Below are 13,040 nucleotides of genomic sequence, written 5' to 3'. Positions count from 1 at the left end.
AACTTGATTGATAATTACTGCTTTATTCCGCTCCTGAGGGATTCCTTCCTTAGACACAACCACTTTGTCAGCTGGAGATGAGACCCCTCTTGTTTGTATTTCTGTGTATTTTCCAGCCCTTCTGTTGTGTTAAAGGTCTTATCTGGTTTTGCCTTAACTCCACAGGTGTATAAAATTTTAGATTATTTGTTTAACAAATATGAAAGGCAAATAACTGGTACCTAACTTGGTGCAAAAGCTTCCCAGCTTTTTTGTACAGGTCATGTGAATTCATAAACTTTAATTTATTATCACATTGTTCCACAATAAAGATTAATATATGTTAGCTGAATTCTTGACATTTGGATTTTGGGAGTCACTTCATACTATTTTTTTATTGGATATAATTATTATATGCAAAATGGAAACTTTTGGGATTCACAGAAAATATCTCGGGAGGCAGAAAAGCTGCCATGAGTTAGTTAGTAATCAGAGTGATCTAGAAATAACCTATGCATTTAATTTAAAAATAGAATTTAGGCAGAAATCCTGGCCTCACTGAAGTTGGTGTTGAGAATCACATTGATTCCAAAGGATTTTGGATGAAACCTCTGCTTTAGGTTCTGCCATCAAACTCCAGTGCCATCAGATTGATCTATTCAATATTCAGTATTCAATATTCAATATTCAATAAAATGATTTTCACATGAGCTGCTAACGAAACCTTCATCCCTCGTGCCCCAAATACACTGAATTGATGGATCTTTGTGCCTTGCATATCATGAAGGATGTGGTTCTAAATAAAAAATTTCTGGATATTTGAAAATGTGTGTGGGTGGAAGCATCTGCAGCCACCTGGGAGCTTCCCTGAAAGCCACTTTGGGCTGGGATTTGCTGCTTTTGGGATCTGTTTCCAACTCCTTCCCTTGCTGGCCGAGTGCAGCGTGTCCTGTTGGTATTGCGCCGATTGAAAATCTGATTTATGGCTGCTTGGTGCTTCTTGAGAAGATATCAGGGAATTGGTGGCACAGCTCTGTGCCCAAATTCCTGATTTCTTCACCCACCCCACAGGAGATTTTGGGCTGTTTCAGGAGGGTTGGTGGGCACTTTGCACTCCTGTGAGTCAGGTAGGAGGTGATTTTTTACACAGTTTTGTTGCTGTACTGACCACTGCGGTTGGGCAAGAAGTGGAAGGACCTGGCAAGAAGATGAATGATTCCCATTGCTGAAAAATCTCAAAAAGCTGTGATGACCAATCAAAATGTGTTACTGCTGTACCCCCAAATGTGTGTATATAAATGTATGTATATCTCAACCACCTGGAACTGCAGATCATAGTTTGCATGATGTTATAAAGAGGTTACTTGTCCTAAGAGTTTATTTCAGATGGAGCATTGGTATTTTGTATAAAATTGGTCAAATCTGCCATCTCCCCCTGCCCATGGATATATCTGTAATGTAAAAGAAATGTTGCTACTGAGACAGAAGAAAAATGGCATTAAAGGTGTCAGTATAATTTCTGAATGATCAAATGTATCTAACTTCTTTAATTTGTGAGCACACGAGCTCTAAAGGCTGCTTGAGCACCCAGCAATAATCCTGAGCTCTCTCAATATTGCTTTGATTGCCCCTCAGCAAAACATTTCTGATTTCTTCAGAGTCATTAATGCTTATTTAAACTTGAGCTGGAGAGACTGGGGACTTATTCACTGAAAGGATTCATTTTGATGGAAAAGCTTCTACAATTAATTGTTTTGCTGGCTAAAGGAAAGGTTTAAATGGAGCTGCTGTGGTCACACAGAGGTGGCCTCTGGGGCCAGGCAGGTCACACCTGAACATTTAAATAAGAGCAAATTGTGGGGTTTAGACACAACTTGAGCTGCCAGATCTTGCCCTGCTCCCAGAAGAGAGAGGACGAGCCAGGATGGAAAATAAAATTCCTTTTCCTTCTGCCTTCCCACATCCTGCCACAGCATTTTCCTGCTGAGGGGCACCAGCTCAGGACACACTTCACTTTTTAGGGGTATTTGTGATTGGAGGTTTGATTGGTCTCCAAGAACTCCAGCCCTGCACTGGGCTGCTCTGTAAGGGTTAGAGCTGACTTAAAATCCTCTGCATTTCCAGCAGCCTCTTTGATTTTGGGGAGGGCACAATCCTGCCCCTGCTGCCCCAGGGGAGGATCCACACCCACATCCTTCACCCACTTTGCAGGAGCTTTGTGCCTTACAAAGGCTGATTGTGCCAGAAAACTTTTCAGCCTTACACGTGGTAAGGACAAAATTAAGAAGTTACTTTCTGAGAATCAGAGATTTATTTTATTATCAGTGATTTCTTTATGAATGAGAGCAGGATTGTTACTTTTTAAATCTGGTTTATTCATGTTTTATCCATATTTTTTTTGTGAAACTGAGGGGAAATCCCCTCTCTTTTTTCCTTTCTTTCACTCCTCAGGGATGTAAATGCTGTTTAGAGCCAGCTCTCCCTGCCTGCCTCTGCTTCCCCAGTGCAGAAATCTGCTCTGTCTGTTGGATCCTCTGTGCTGTCAGCAATCTGGGCTGCACAAGCCACAGAACTGCAGAGCCCAAAAAAATCCTGCTCAAAAGAACTTGGTGGCAAAAGTATTTTTGAAAAGGCACCGAGGTAGCTTTGAAATTTTCACAAGCTCTTTTGTCACTAAATAAAAAGAAAAACCAACTTTGAAACACAGAGAAGGAAAATATATTCCCTTTTTTTTTAAAACAAGGCTTTATGTGTGGTTACATCATTTTCTAGCAGTGTCTGAGCATTTTATGAGAGTTAATTCAATCACTTTGGCCTTTTTATGGCTCAGCAAGTGCTGCAACCAGCTGAGACAATGGGAACAGGGTTTGGGAAATGATTCCCAGGTGCCAACACATCCAATCCTGGTCCTGTTCACTTTGCTGGATCAGTTCTTTTTCTGAGACAGGACATTTTTTAAATACAAAGGATGGTTCTGGAGCAATGGAATTCTGCTGTATTTTCCCCTTCCATATTTTATCTACATACCACTCCTAGAAAGATGAATGCAGTGGAAGAGTGTGAGATGCCTGAAGAATTCCCAAATTAGCTGCCAACTCTTTGTTTTAGCCCCCAGAGGAACACCCCTGCACACAGAGCATTTTTACAAGCAGGTTTGAGAACAGAGAAATAAATGCAGGGAGCTCTATGTCCCTTCCCTTCCCTTCCCTTCCCTTCCCTTCCCTTCCCTTCCCTTCCCTTCCCTTCCCTTCCCTTCCCTTCCCTTCCCTTCCCTTCCCTTCCCTTCCCTTCCCTTCCCTTCCCTTCCCTTCCCGTGGACTTTCAGACAACCACAAATATTTAAAATCAATATTGAAATATTGATAAACATTCAGCACTTATTGGTACAAATTAACCAACTCAGCTCAGTTACCCAACACTACGAAATTTGTGCAATTTTTGACTTTTTTTTCTTTATTTTCATTAATAAATCTCCCTGGGCACTGAAGGAAGACACTGGAGAGAACTTCAATACCACGAAAATGGAAATAATTCCAGGGAGCAGCTGCAGGGATCAGAGGCAGGGTGGAACTGCTGAGTGCAACCCAGATTTACAGGCAGAACAGGAGATAACACGAGCTACAGATCTCTTTGAGGACACCTCATCCCTCATTTCTTGGAGAGAAATAAACTCTGGCTCGTTTCTAGAAAGCCAAATAATGGAACCATTTGAAGAATGAATACCTAAAGCACAGCAATGCTGAGGAACATCAGGGCTGTGTAAGAAATGAATTCTCCAGCAGCACTGAGTGTTTTACTTTTTGTGCAGTGCTTCAATGGATTTCTACCACAATAATAAAGGCTTCTGGAGGAGATAACTCCAAGCCCATCTATCTCTGCTGCCTTGCATTCAATAGTGGTTAAGTGAGACAGTCTGGGCTTGTTCTGCTGCAAACCCTGATTCAGTGGGCAGGGTTCAGCTGCCAGCAATGATTTCCTCAATGAGCAGAAGATGCTTTTCTCAGGGCTCAGGGGCAGCTGAGGGTTTGCAGCTCTGATCAGAGTCAGAACAGGAGCTGTGCTGAGCTCTCAGCTGACTCTGGTGTTCAGGAGCTGGATTGAATATCCTGTGTCGTGGACAACTTTTATGAAAAATCCTTTTTTTAGGGTTTTTCCTCTTGAGAAGCTGAGACGCTTCAGGAACAAAATGTAAACATTGATTATCTGCCGCTGTAGAATGCAACAGGTAGATTTTTGATTGGCCCATGTTGGATGTTTCTAATTAATGGCCAATCACAGCCCAGCTGGCTCGGACAGAGAGCCGAGCCACAAACCTTTGTTATCATTCTTTCCTGTTCTATTCTTAGCTAGCCTTCTGATGAAAATCTTTTCTTCTATTCTTTTAGTTTAGTTTTAATGTAATATATATCATAAAATAATAAATCAGCCTTCTGAAACACGGAGTCAAGATCCTCATCTCTTCCCTCGTCCAAGAACCCCTGTGAACACCATCACAATCCTGCACATCCCTCTGGGATGTGGAAAAGGCTCTTTTGTGCTGGTAGGTGTCAGTCCTGGCTCAGACAGGGTGGTGGCTTCAATGAGGTTTCCAGTAATGACAACAGCCAAGAGAACTGTGAGCGCCTCTAAACTCTGATGATTTGTCAGGAGCTCACCCTGACAGGAGAAATGTCAGTGATCTGAGGCTTTGCAGTGAAAGGCTGCTCAGCAGAGCAGGACAAAATGCAGCAAGCACATTTTGTGGAGGAAAAAAAAAAAGTGATGGCTCACAATATTTAATTATTTTTTGGGTGCAGGAAAAAAAGAGCAAAGCCTGATGCGCAACAGCACCTGCAAAACTTGCTGAAATAACATTCCAAAAATCACAACAGGAGCACATTGTTTAAACAATAAATAAATCAATCAATAACTCTTTAAGCACTGCAGGTTGTGCAGCTTCAGGGGCAAGCTGAGTTTTTTCCTCTGTAGTAGATCTGAGTTTAAGGTGCTCAAAAGGGCATTGTTGGGTTTTTTTCTGGAAAGCTCAGCCAAGAAATTTGCTTTTCATGATGCCCAGGAGGGTCCCCACAAAGTAATAAGTCAGCATCATTTTCTAGCTGCAGCTGATAGCATTTACTGCTAATTCTTTAAAGCCTTCTTTAAAAGAAAACAAGTCTGCAACCTGCATTGCACCCACAGGAATAATCTTTCTTTTCCTCAGTTTGGTAATTCAATTGTGACTTGTAAACTTGTGCAGCTGTAGCAAAAAAAAAGAGTCTACAGTCAACTCTAATCTATCTTGAGGAGAGTAAAAAGTGCTTACCAGCACTGGTGTAGTAAATCCTGGCTGCTTTATTAAATAAATGTAGAATTTCACTCAGAAACCTTAAGGAAGAAGAGTTTTAAAATATCTGAACAATTTAGCACGTTCTGAAGCTGAATAAAGATGGATTGAATTTTGATGTGAGATAGAAACTGATGACAACCCAAATCCCACTTGAATAAAGGTGGAAATGTGGCCATTATTGGTGTCTTCTGGATGGTGAGAGACAGACCAGAACTGCCTGAGGATCACAGGATTTCTGCCACAGAAAACAGACTCTAAACAGATCCCAAAAGCTGTTTATAAAGGTAAATCAGCATTATAATGCTTTCCATCATCAGCACCCAGGAAAGCAGGGCAGGACCCAGCAGGCCGTGGATGGATCTTTAGTCCAGAGCCAAAATCTGAAGTGATCTCATGGATTTGGGGTCACTCCCTTCCATGTCTGAGCTGTGCATCTGCTCAATTCTTTGCTGCAGCAGCAGCAGGGGTTTTCCAGGGGTGGGAAATGTTTTCAGAGGTGATTTGGTGTGCAGGCAGGCGAGCAAACTCCTCTGGCTGGGCTGCACCTGCAGGAGTCCCTGAACTGGAGCGCTGCGCTGCCTCTGGCTCCAAAGACAAAATCAGGGTGAACCACCTTAATATTCATTAAAAAGAAATAAAAACCTGCTGGGTTTTAGCAAGGCAAGGGATGCGACACAAATACTGGAGAATTCCCCAGCTCTGTGCTCATTCCTGGGTTTCTGGAGGCCCCAGAGGAGCTGGGAGCACAGAAATCCATTCCTGCCCTGAGAGAGGGCTCCAAGTGCTGCAAACCTGGGGCTGCCCCAGCCCAGAGCTGGGCACTCACTGGAAAAGGTCAGAGGGGAGAGCAGAAGAACCCACCCACCCTCACCTTGGGCAGGAAATTTGCCATAATTTACTTTATTCTGGGCCTTTAAATGTAGCATTGCCAGCCTTGGGGGATTTTTGGAGCAAAATTGACTGAGAGTCTGGATTGCAAATCCAGCGAGTTGAAGTGAGTGTATGAGGTGATGAGAACATCTGCTGCTGGTTTGGGTTGAATATGAGTTTTTGTTGAATGTGACCTCAAGCACGTAAAAGGAAGAAAAATTCTGCTTCACTGCATTGGTCTGGCCAGAACTGATCTGCTCAGCAGATGATCTATGGATCCAACAAATCCTTAAAATGAAAAGTTCTTACCTGATGTAGGACACTGCCTCCAGAAAATGACACAAATTGCAGAGTGGTGTGTGAGGAGAGCTCCAAGCTGCAGCCTTGAATTTCAGATTTCCAGGGGGGGAGGAACTGAACTCGGCACACAGAGCCCTAATTCACCCCTGAGATTCCAGTAAAAGTCACATCCAAATGCAAAATGGAATTGCTTCTGCAGAAATCCTTGGAGAAGATCATGCATATTTCATGCTGGGATTCAGCTTGGTTCCTTCTTGTTCCAGTTCCTGCATATTTAGCACACACTGGAAGTGTCCAGGGCAGGCTGGATGGGGTTTGGAACAGCCTGGGATGCTGGAAGGTGGCAGGGGCTGGAATGAGATGATCTTTAGGCTCCCTTCCAACCCAAACCACTCTGGGATTTTCTATGTACAACTTTGCAAAGTTATAGACAAGAGAAATGAAATTGACAGCCTGAAAAACATGGCCACAGAGAAATATCTTCTAATGGGACCACAACTTGGAAAAGGAAAGGAAATTTCCTTTCTATTTCCTTTTCAATTCCAATCAATTTCCTTGATGAAAGGAAATTGGTTGTTAATTGTCCATTCTCCAACCAAAGCAGGAAGGCAAAATTAATCCTGATGAACAAAGTTATACCGAATCACCACTGAGCTGTCCTAAAGTTCCTCTCACTGCCTCCTGCCAGGGCTTTCTGGATGCCAAGTGCAGGCACGGGTAATTCAGCCTGAAATAAAGAGAGAAACAAAATAAATAAACAGATAAATCAGAGATAATAAATAGATAAGCAAAATAAATAAATAAATAAATGTGATAAAGATTTATTTTTATTTAGTAAAAAATTTTGCCCTATTTACTAAAGCCTATCCCCTCCCTGGGTCAGGAGTGGGGACAAAGAGCAGAGAAAAAAGAGAGTTTGAGTTCAGGGCTATTCCCACATGTCTGGAGTAAGAACTGAGTAAAGGCAGCTTAGGAATGACCCCACTGATTTGTGGGAAGAGATCTTTTCTTATATGAGAGGGATTGGAAGTGCTGTGAGCACAGGGAGACCACGTGTGACAGGAACAGGCAGTGCTGGGGTGATGAGAGGAGCAATTTTAGAGGAATAACAGAAATCCAGCATTGGATCATCCTCTGCCTGCTGCCAGGAGCAAAACGGTCAAAATAGAAGAATAAAAGTAGAAAAATAACATTTCAGGGCAAGCCACTAAAAGCCTGTGTCAGGAGCAGCTCAGGGCTGTTTCTCTAGCTCAGGATCTTCAGCCACTGAAAAATAAAAAGTTCTACTGAAAAATAGCAGCCAGAGAGTCTGGAAATGTGAGCCTTTTGTTCAGTTAATGCTGAATTCCCTCCTGTCCTCTCCCTGTTTTCACCCTCACCACAGATCAGGTCTTCAGGATTCTGTTTCCTGTTTCCATTTGGGTTTAAATCGCCCAATCTGGGTTAAAATCACCCAATTCCTTGTGTTTGATGAAGCAGCAGCAAGTGGCAGAGCAGCCCCTGGCACGGGCTGTGCTGCAGGTCCCTCCTGTGGGGCTGTCCCATCCTCCCCGAGCCCCAGAGGAGATTTTGGGGTGAAATTCCCTGAAATCCCCCTGGGGATCCTGCTGGGCTGGAGCCCATCCCCAAGGACATTTAATCGCTTTATAACCCACAGCAAATGGAGCTGATTTAACTGTGCTGCAAAAGAAGGCTGTGCTGTTATTCCTTTGCAAACCCTGGCTTGCTTTTGGAGCATTTAAAATGCCTTTTTAAAAATGTCAATTAACAGCTGACAAACGTGAAAGAAAATGTATTTATGACACGATGATCTCAATCCTCACATCCCTCAGTCTTGGAATGTGTCATCACTTTTTACTCAAGTGTAGCTTTTGTTGGAGGCTTCCCTTATTTTGGTTTTAATGAGAATTTAAGAATGGAATGAAAATATAATCCTGCAGCTTAATTCTGGCATAAGCCTAATCGAGTTTGGGCATAACAAAAATGTCAAGGCTTGTGTATTCTGCTGGAAGCCCTTACTTTGAAGCAATGCAATTAATTACACTTGAACATCCTAGAGGTTTATTGCTTCAGATAAAAGCAGCCTGAGCACCTTCTTTACCATTATTTCCAGAAGAAAAACAGTGTAAAATAAAGATAATTGAAGTATCTCTGACAGACAGGTTGTTTTTTCTTCTGAGGAACTGCATGGCTTTAACAAAGGACCTCCTTAAAGAAATTTAGGAGCAGCTGCTTTGCATAGAAAATTTTGGCTTGTGGCAGCCTAAGTCATAATTTACTTTATTCTGGGCCTTTAAATATAGCACTGTGCATTTCCATGGGTGATCTGGGTGCCAGTTTAATTACCCAACGTGGCTTTATATAAGACTGATCAAACTATTAAACCAGAAATTCAGTGCTAGGGCGGAATGGTGCTGCTAAAACTGAGAAATATCCCTTTAGTTGTGGCAGGAAACCTGGCAGAGCTGAATTCCCTTCCCCTGGGAAAGGTGTGGGGTGGGAGGGATGCTGCAAGACACACAGAGCTAAATCTGAGTGTTCTGCCCTCCAGAATGGTCCCAAACTGGATCTTGGGCTGGGATTAGGATTTTGACACTGATTTCATTGACTGCTGTGAGCATCTCGTGGGAGAGGAGGAGAAAAAGATCCATGAAAATGTTGCACTTAAATAAAAGCCCCCAGCAAATTGCTGTGCCGCAGGGGGAGTGTGCACCAGAAGGAAACAAGGATAAAAGAAGCTTTCCCAAACTCCTGGCATGTTTATTCTGATCAAATGTGTAATTCCTGCTGCTCATTGTGCATTTTCATCATCCTGTCTGCCTGTAAGAAACTCACCCTGATTTTCAATCAGTTTGACTCTAAAACTCTGTATTTTTTTCCCAACAGCCAGATTTTGTAATCGTTTCATATGGAGCAGCTTTCGTTGTGTGGAATCAATGATATTGATTTCCCTTTAAATATAAAGATTGCCCAGTTCCACACTGGATGCTACAGCTGCATTTCAAAGATGAAGTGACTGCTGGTTTGTTAAGGCCTCTTCTCCATAAATCACCCCTTGTTCCACAATTTTTGGCTCAAATGAATCCTCAGGAATGAGTAGGTTTTGACCCTTAGTAGTGAAAGCTTTTCTATATATTACTCCAAAGGTTTTATCACTGTTCAGCCAGCCTATAAAATTCTGGGTTATTTTTGCTGGTTGATGTTGATTTCAGTAAAATATCATTAAACAACTCAGAACAACTCAGGGCTCCTCCTGGCCTCACTTTTCTGAGTCTTTCCCTTGAAAATGTTGGAGGAAAAGGTCAAAAGCAAGGAAGTTTCAAAATCCTCCAAACTTGTCTTTCTACAATCTGCAAAGAGTTTTAATTGAGAGTATTCAAAATATTAATAAGTAAGAATACCTTCAGAGCCAGTCCAAGTTCCTCATCCCTTTTTTTTGCTTTCCACCAAGGTTTTTCTGCAATAAAAGAAGCCAAAAATGAGAAAAAATATCTTTACACTCTCCCTTTTCCACTTTGTTACAACTTTCTTTAAAAGAATTTAAGAAATGTTGGACAATGGAAGTGGTGAGGGGAATCTATTCCCCAAATAAATCCCATTTTCCTCTGTGAGAAATTGAAAGGCCCCAAGTTTTTATTTCAAATTATTCAGCTGGAATCCAGCTGGAGGAAGAATGGCTGCTTCATCTGGGAGTGAAACTTTTGAGGAAGCTTTAATGGGAATTTCTGAATGGATTCAGAACCGCAAGGAGGAGAAGAAAAAAGGGAGGTGAAGCATTTGGCCATGTGCAGCAGGAAATGTCCAAGGCTGATCTTTTCATCCTCTCTGTGCAGTCAGGCTGGGTCTCCTGTGGGGGATTAAGCCCTTTTCTGACCCAGAGATGGGGCAGTTGAGAGGTTTTAAAGAATTTTTTAAAGAATTTTATTCCATTTTCAGTCTCCTGTGAAGGGTGAGACAATACAAATGTTATAATTCTCACCATTACAATCAGAAGCCGACTATTTCCTAATTACAATACACAATATTGTATTTTAATTACACTATAAGTGTTTCTTGGCCTATCAGCTTTAACCACACCATGCTGGCAATGCCTTAAAGCCAATAATTTAAAATTACCCCTCGTGGATCCCAATACAATGCATCTTTCACAGTTCTATTTCCCCAAAGTATCTAGTTTTATTTGCAAGGCCATCCTTTAAAACTTGTTTCTAGCTCCATTTCTCTCTCAGCAATGTCTGTCCTATTCCACGGCATTTCTAAGGCAGCATTTCTTATTTTCAGGTTTGCACACAGATGCATATGTGAGCCTTCTGCTGGGCTTGGAGAATCCCCTACAAATCCATTTCCACCTGCTGAGCTCAGGGGCTCCTCCTGCTCCTCTCAGAAGAGCACAGAAAGCTGCAAAGCTGCTGAGGCTCCTTCTTCAAAACATTAACATTTATTAAATGCAATTAATGCTGCTCACTCCAAACAGGAGAGGTTTGTGCCACAAGGTGTGAGATGCAGCTTTGCAGCACCCAAAAATATCCCAATTTCTTCCTCAGCTGCTCGACATTGCAGCAGAAAAAGGAAACCCCAAAGCCCCTTTCTGATCACCTGAATGAAGTTCCCTCCTGTACAGGATCTGAGACATAAAATCCTTGCACTGGTGCTGTGCAAAGGTAAAATTCATGATAGGAAAATTAAGGGAAACCACTTGAACTAATAGAGATTTATGCTGTTAATATCACAGACAAGGTAAGCTGCACATGACACTTCTAACCTAAAACCAACCAAAAATTAACAGAATTTGCTCTGTTTCTGGCAGAGTAAATGACCATGGCAACATGAATTCCTGCCTGTTTGGTGGAGTGAGGCAGGCCAGGTGCAGTGCACAGGTTTCATCCTTTCCTTGGAGATCTTTGCTGTGTCCCAGCCCCTTTGCTTTGTGCTGTCCTACAGAGAGCTGGGCTCGGGATCCTCAGCTGGGCAGCACTAAAAAATCCACCAAAATGATCACAAAAATCCACCAGAATGATCACAAAAAAGCCACCAGAATGATCACAAAAAAGCCACCAGAATGATCACAAAAAAGCCACCAGAATGATCACAAAACATCCACCAGCAGGATCACAAAAAATCCACCAGAATGATCACAAAACATCCACCAGAATGATCACAAAACATCCACCAGAATGATCACAAAAAATCCACCAGCAGGATCACAAAAAATCCACCAGCAGCACTAAAAAAGCCACCAGCAGAATCACAAAAAAGCCACCAAGTAGAATCACAAAAAAGCCACCAGTAGGATCACAAAAAAGCCACAAGTAGGATCACAAAAAAGCCACCAGGAGGACACAAAAAAGAAGTCACCATCAGGACACAAAGTGGGAGCTGGGAATGTTCCCTCTGCGCTGGGAATCACTCCCAGCTGAGCAGGAATTTCAGCCCCAGGGTCACAGAACCCCTGTGCTGAGAGCTCCCGGTCCCACCATTACACCCTCTCTGCCCTCATTTGGAGTGTTCTGCCCATTTTTAGGAATTCAGTGAAGCCACACAGATTTTTGCCACCTGGAGACCTGGGAACAGATGTTTTTGGAGCAGGAAAAGAGCAGAAAAAGCCCCAGGAAAGAGGAAAATCTCATTGTTTAGGAGTTCATCTGAGCTTCAGTTCGTGCTTTTGGTTTTCTTCCTCTTGGTCCTGAGCCCCTCAGAGTCACCTTTCATCAAACCCTGTTTGTATTTACTGCCTCCAGAGCACAATGTTGGATATCCTACAATGCAATGAAAGCCAGCTGCTGTACATTTGACACCTGAATTGTGTTCAGAGAGGAAAATCATTCTGAAATGAATATGGAGAGACTCCACTCCTCTGGATCATTCCCTGCCCACTGAAGCCAAGGAGAAAGAAAGGACATCATAAATCCCATAAAGGGCTTTTTCCATGGGCACATTGCTGGAATGTAAGCAAACTCTTATTTACTCTGTTCAGTGCCACAATTAGTGGAGATCAAAGTGCCTGCAAGGGTGTTTTATACTGTAAATTATTGGGTAATTAACCTCGATGCACCCTGCTTAAAGTCTCCAAAATAGCTGAGAATATCCTTCAAAACAAACAGCACATGACTAAATCTCTGGTTAATTATAAATAAAATGAATAAAATGAGCCTCTAATGGGAAGTGAGGGACTGGGGTGGTGCTAGGGGAGAGTGTGCAGGAGGAAGAGGGAGAGGGAATGAAATCATCTTTCTGCAGAGATTCATAACACACAGATGAAAATAAAGCAGCATCCAACCAAAGGGTGCTTTACTGGCAAACCAATCCATTTCATAATGTTTATTGCGTTCCATGAGGGATTAGGCTTCTTTTCTTTCACAACCAAAAGTGGTTTATTTTTATAAAATTATCTGCTACTGAGCTTCCTCATTATGCAGCAATTGCTACACAAATTTTCCTGTTGTTTAAGAACCATTTTTGACATTTGCAGATTTCAATTGTAGCCTGATAAAACAAAGCCTTGGATCCAAGATCAACAGTCCTGTTTTACATTCCAGTTCCCAAGAAGCCACTGTTAAATATTTGA

Source organism: Camarhynchus parvulus, chromosome 20, assembly GCF_901933205.1.
Source record: "Camarhynchus parvulus chromosome 20, STF_HiC, whole genome shotgun sequence".
NCBI lineage: Eukaryota > Metazoa > Chordata > Aves > Passeriformes > Thraupidae > Camarhynchus > Camarhynchus parvulus.
Note: the sequence above shows the minus strand (reverse complement) of the source record.